The following is a 6,847-nucleotide window of genomic DNA, read 5'->3' on the forward strand; positions in this document are numbered from 1 at the left end:
GTGTCCTGTGATCAGAGGCAGGCCGGAGTTAAGCAACTGGGCATTAGCCGTACATTAGATGTCAGGTGCTAGGCGAAGAAGTTTGACCGGGCACAGGCCGATGACATGCAGCTGGACACAGGCCGATCCCTCGCAACTAATCATAGGCCGTACCTTTGCGATTGGGTGCTGGCCCTACAGCCGAGGTCGCACATTAGTGAGCGACTTGCAGTTAGGTGTTAGCCCTGCAATTAACTCATGGACGCACTGCAGAACAAGAGCCTCTGCCTGACATTTTGCCTGCACACTTTGCAGTAGCTGTGGATGCTGTATCAGTTAAGATCAACCACTTGAGATCAAATGTCGGGATGCACAAACTCACTGAGAACTGGTTTGTATTGTTAAAACAAAAAAGGCTGAGGATTTTCTGGGACTATTTTTATTTAACCTTTTCCATTTCTTCATCCTGCTTCTTGCTTCGCCCACCATCACGGTCAACAAATGACCACAGCCATCTCTTTGCAATATCTTGAACCGTCGCCTCGCTCAAGTCCGTATACTTCGCCTTGCTGGCAGCTGAGAAAATAAAAAGCATTGAGTTTAGACATAAAATTACAGTCAACAACGTTTATTGAACTCGCAAAAACTCTCTACCAGTCTGACATACTCAGTAATTCGATATAGACCGACACAATGTTTACTAACAAACCCGTGTTTGCCCACACCAGGTGTGGGCACTGTGCACGCGCAGCAACCGAATTCGAGTGAACTGAGGCTTCTGCGCATGCGCAGTGCCGTCGACAGCACCACCGCAGCTGCGTGACGTCAGGGAGGCGTGTGTGTCTATAAAAGTTCTAATGATTTTGACAACAAACAAGAATGCCACATTTAGGAAAGTTGTTTGCTCTCAAAGGAGCGTCTGTATGTCACGAGGGACGCGTCACGCGGATAGTCAGTGGCCGTTTCTTCATTTTTCAAGGTCTCACCCGCTCACCCTCTCCCCACACCCTTTACAGAAGAGAATTTTTTCTTCTCTTCCGGGTGGTCGACACGGCCTCTTGAAAGAGAAAAGCCAGCTTGCTCTACAAGCTGGCTTTTTTATTTCAAGCGGCCTCATTGCCAGCAGGCGCACTGGGGGAAAGCCAGCTCTGCAAGCTGGCTTTCCCTCAAGGGCTTGTCTGCATTGAGTGAAAGCCAGCTTGCAGAGCAAAACGGCGCTCTTGGTAGTTCAATCTACACATGGGTAGCACGCGACGTCATTCAAAAAGCGCTACGATGACCACCAGGGAGGAGGGCAAGAAGAAGCTCGCCTCTTATCAGGGCCCCCTTTTGTGCCTCCCAAATCCGGTTCTACTCTACCACACACCAATTAGTCTTAGCTTCTCACTTGTGGGAATAAGATGCAGAAAATTGGTTACTAAGTAGTTGCCAGGTCATTACTCACTCAGAAATTCTAGTTTTGCAGGCACCTCCTCTCTTCTTCGCCCCCCCCCCCCTAAAGCATTTTGACCTGCTTCAAATATGCTGACACATAGGCCAGCACAAAGCAGACAGACCACGAGTGCTGCATCAGCATTCGGCTGGGGCTCGTGTTCTCACTGATCAGACCAAGAACTAGAGATGAAGCAAACATTTTCCAAACCTGAGGTCTGAAGAATTCAAAGATGTTAAACCTTTCTAACTTTGGCACCAACAAATATAACACTGAACCTATCATGTCAAAAAATTCGACTATTTTAGTCATTATTTCTCTACAGATTTGTCGAACTTCGAACGCGTGAAGTCCATAAGTTTGACGAAGCTTAAACTTTTGATCTGAGGAACTTCTAACGAAACAGGATTCAATCGGTACCTACATGTTCAGAACACATAGCAACTGCTTCAACGCTTGAACCACGCTTGAACTGTGCAGATAACAATTGCTGTCGCATGAGACTGACTCACAGCTCAAAGATGCAAGCTAAGTGGCCGAGTGCCGACCTGCCCAGCAAATGCAGCAAGCTATCCGGTGGTAGCAACAGCTGTACCCATCTCTGTTTTCCGCAAGCTTTGTTTAAACTCAGTTAAACAGAGCTCACACATCAGAAAATTAAGAAATCACTCGAAACTGAAACTGGGACCCTCGTGCGATTTGAAGACTTCTAACTTTACAAACTTATACTTGGAACAAAACTCTTAATCTTCGAATAATTCTAACTTAAACCAAGAAATTTCAAATCTTCAAATATTTTTAGAATCAAAATTGCAAAAAAGAAAGAGGAAACTGTTGAACTCTACTTTTATCAACATCGAAAGCAACTTTGTAAATTCAAACCATGGCAATGTTCGAAAGTTGTTCACTTTGCAACCCTTTCTAACTCTACCAAGGACCCTGCCGAATGCAGATGCGGCACTCGTGTTCAATTTGTGTACTGCAGTGGCCTACCTATGCACTGTCAAATTTGAAGCATGCAGGCCTTAGAGATTTCAGATGTTGTCTAGACCCCCTGGTGGCAATTAGTTCATCAAAGAATGTCTCACCGACAAATTGCTTTGTCGATGAAGACTGTCTGTTTCAGCAACACATCTTGCCACATTTCATAGATAGCTTCCTTTTCATGACAGCCTTGAAATTGATATTTGTTAACATGAATATCGCCAGACCTCTTTAGGATCGAAGCTCGGCCAACAGCGCCCCATATCCGCCCTTTTGATTGCTAGCATAGCTTTCTAAGAAGGCTCACTGCAAGTTCAAGCCCAAGAATAGATTTATTTTCCTCTTGCAAAGCAAGGGGTGACTGCACAAAGCGCGGCATGTTTGGAATTGTAGCTTGCTATCACGGTGCCAATCAAACATCGCAACAGTTAAGGTTGCGTAATGAGTGTTGATAAAATGTGCACTGATGAAAAAGTTGTTTATCAAACATGCATGGATAAAACGATAGCACCATGGGCATCCTGCTGAAACTGCAAGGCATTAATATGAGGTTACTAATGTTGCTTCCTCCAAGAAAAGTTTGAGCTAGTAGCTAGCCACGGCTGGCATTCCGCATCGACTGCTATCTGTGGACTGGATGCCGTGAAATTACAAAATTACCTATCTTTGGTGGTGCATGCAGAGTTGCAGAAATTATTAAAAAGCAAGCAACGACATCACACTTCAGCCAATCCCGATCCTCTGTTTACGTGCTCTTTAACAAGCCAAGATGTCATAAATGTTCTCACCCCTTCGGAGAAGTTCCCTGCATCCAGGTTGTGGTAGACGCGGCTCTCTTCAGCCCTGTAGGGAGCAGAAAAAAAAACGGCCTCAAGTAAGCAGGAGTGCACAAGAGATAAAACCAAGAGCAAAATTGAATGTGTTCTGAAAGTAGGACCAGCTATATTAGCTTGAGATATTTCATAATGAGCCCGAACTAACCTGATACATGATAAGCTGGCAGGACTGAACCTGAAGTAGAAGACATTCAAACACGAAAAAAGAGAGATGCTTAGACCGAATCAGAAAGAGTGAAACTGTTTTGTAGATACAGAAAACAATGCTACAAAAACTATAGGTATGTAAGCAGTGTTTTTTACAGTGTAGCCTTTGCAATGGCTCCCTGAAACAAAGGAACTCTTACCCACATTTCTGACACTTCACTGGCAATCCATTAAAAGGAATGCAGGACTGACGCTCATTTCATGCAGACTGCTTTTGTAATATCCTACCGCAAGAATGCACAACTCTGATGACAAAAATGTTTGGATTGAGGCCACATCTGTGGCCTCAGGCCTAGAGCCTAGAATAGGCCATATTGCTTAACCCAAAGCTACAGCATATCTAAGCACCATGTTCCCAAATGTTCTTGTGTTAGAGGTATGGTGAACAACTAAGGCACTTTTTTTATTCATTATTTCAGAGTGCCATTTTCCGAGCTATCTAGAACAGCGAACAAAAAGCTCAATCGCATGGTCGTCTGAAATAAAAGCTTTCATAAATTTGTTTTTAGAGCCTTTTCAAAAGTTTGTACCAACACCCGGCCACCATTGCTTGCTCACATACTCTGAGCATGTAATGGACACGGCAGTTGCGTCAGCGTTTGGAGTGAACTTGGGTCATATTGCAAATGAGCGCTCTGTCAGCGTTATATATGTATATAATATTTGAAAGTATGAAAGATTGAGCCCAACAAAGTCAGAAATCAAAGACCACCAACAAGGCATTATAGACTACTGACATTTCTTGGGGACCCCATGGTCAACACCTGTTCACTTCATGGCTGAGAGAACTACCCTGGGCGCAGGCTGGGGACATTTTTGTCTGGAAGCTTCGTTGGACAGCTAGTGCACTAGTACCCAGTTACACGGGCGCTCTCAGGTGCCATTGAGTCCAACAACAGTCGAGTCCATCGCGATAAGCCAAAGTTACACGGCAGCGCCAACCGTCATTGAGCCGCTAATGACAGTTGAGTTCGACTGAGCTCCCCCACCTCAGTTCAACCGAACGGACTTCCCCAACGAAGGTAAATTGGCACCTGTTCGCGGGACCGCTGCCAGCAACCATTGCTTGTGAGGCACTTACTGTTTCGAAATGCAGGGGGAGGCGTCTAGAAAGAATCGTAGCAGCAGAATTCTCGGGAAGGAATAAATTTAGGCGTCCGAGCTGCCGATAGTAGCATCCCGGCTAGCCGACAAGATTCCAAACGAGCAAAAATGGCGGAGGAACCTGCTGCATAAATAGACAAATAGTAGTGGGGCACCCATCATAGCGGGCAGTAGCTTGCACCACCTAGCCTAAATGATGTGCAACCTAGCCCTGAATCTGCTTTGGTACTCGTGTAAATGCCGCTAAAAAGCAACAAGGTATCAAACATATAGTATGATCTACTTAAAATAAATAAAACGTGTGTCTCCGAGTAAATTACTATAAAAATTAGACTGATCACACGGCACAAGAACCAGTTTCGTGCTAGCTTTAACTGGGTTCTAGAGAGTTGAGTTGAGTTCAGTCAAAGTTGAGGCTGATAAATGTCGTAGACTCAACGATAGTTGAAAGTGTACGTGTAACTAGGGGACTGGCTTGCAAGGTTTCAAGGACAAGCAATTCTAACTGATGTGGTACAGTTTGCAGCAATATGAAATACCCACTCAGAGCGCATGGCCGAGGCGGTGGCCGAAAGGGGCGCAGTACATGATTCGGACAGTTCCATGTTGCTCAGAGGGGAGGCTCGCTCAAGGCTGAACCACTGTTGGTTGTTTCGGGCACTGCACAAAATTTTCCATCCAGAATTAAATGTTGCTAACTGACAGCTCTCAGCTGTCTGTATACATCTTTCGTGCTTTCATTCTTTCAATTTTAACTACTGAATTTTACAATGTGCGTGCACTAACCAGACTGACCTACACTCAGTGATAAATCAAGATCAAAGAGCGAGGAAAACGAAGGTGGGAAAGGAGAAAACAGATGGGGTGTTGAAGGTGAGAGGACAAAAACCTCCTCTTCTACCTTCAGTCTGCTTTCTTCTATCCAGCCTTCGTTTCCCTTGCCCTTTGTTACTGACCTGTTACTGACTATAACTATTTAGCAATTTTACAATTGCATAAGGAGCTAAAGTTATTCATGCAAGTTTTGATTCACATTGAATAATAATTTATAATGAACAGCCTTATACCGGGACACACTCTTTCTCTTGAGGCATCGTCCGAAGAGTCGCTGTCCATATGGCCAGCAGGCCTCCTCGCCCTTTCCTGTCTTGGGGCTACATCCGGTCTGTCAGTCCAAATTGGGTGCTCAGGCAGCTGCAACCAGATGGTCTGAAGCGTGCTGCAGTGTGGCTGCATGAAAAACGATCATCTCAATTATACGCTCAATTAAAAAAAAATCGCCAACCTAATGTAGGAGTGAAACATCTTCACTGGGTGATTCGACCAAGTCAGTGTAATCTGTTCTTTCTCTAAAATTGCACTGAGGACCTGCTGCTTTTGCCTGTAAGGTGGCCAGTAGGAGACGACTTGCTCTAGCTTCCTCACCAGCCAACACTCCGAGACGACGTATGCGCTCCCTTCATCTAAAGTGCATGACGTGGTAGCTATAGAGAAAAAGTGTGGAATATGCATTCTACCAGAATATTAGAACCTATTTTAGACAGCTTGGGCAATGTTGGGGGCCCCGCCAGCAACCACTAACAAACCAATGCCAGATTTGTTTATTTTTGGATGGAGAAATGCGTTAAACAAATTTTTAAAAAAGTTACTTACAAATGCAGGTTTCTGATACAAGCATAATGCACTAAACTCACAAAAAACTGTAGCAGAGATCCAAAATAAATACATCTAGCAAAACAGGCACGTCTAACTTTCAGCGAGACGCAAAACGTCTGCACTTGACCCGCAGCGCGTGACATCTTTTCGCCGCACGATTTGAAAAAGGAGCTCACTGTCACTCACGAGACGCGACCACAGACTGAACAGTGAATACGCTACACTTAGGAGCGAAGCAAGAGGTCTGTTTAGGGCATAGGTTCATGATGATGTTGTTCAATTGATGTCGTGATGCTTCTGCTATCTATTTCAAGCCAAAATAAGAAGTCTTTAGCCACTTTACTGTCAGCCCCTGTTAATGTTGACACAGCAAGGCTGGGGTGCAAAGACCAGGCACCTAGCCAGGGGGGGGGGGGGGGGACCATAGGCCCCCCCCGCAATCTTCCATTTTCCTGGGACCTCCTCCCCCCCCCCTCATACAGCATTTTGTCATGGGCGGGCACGCTCCTCCTCTCCTGCTCCTCCTCCTCCCTTTCCCCTCCCCTCCCCCCCAAAAAAAATCCTGGCTACGTGCCAAGCAAAGGCCCCTGTCGAAACTTCACTGCCCAACTACTCAGCTGCTTTGTTGTAACGCAAATGAACTTCTGAA

This window comes from Ixodes scapularis, unplaced genomic scaffold, assembly GCF_016920785.2.
Source record: "Ixodes scapularis isolate PalLabHiFi unplaced genomic scaffold, ASM1692078v2 PGA_scaffold6__148_contigs__length_123643588, whole genome shotgun sequence".
NCBI classification, from domain to species: domain Eukaryota; kingdom Metazoa; phylum Arthropoda; class Arachnida; order Ixodida; family Ixodidae; genus Ixodes; species Ixodes scapularis.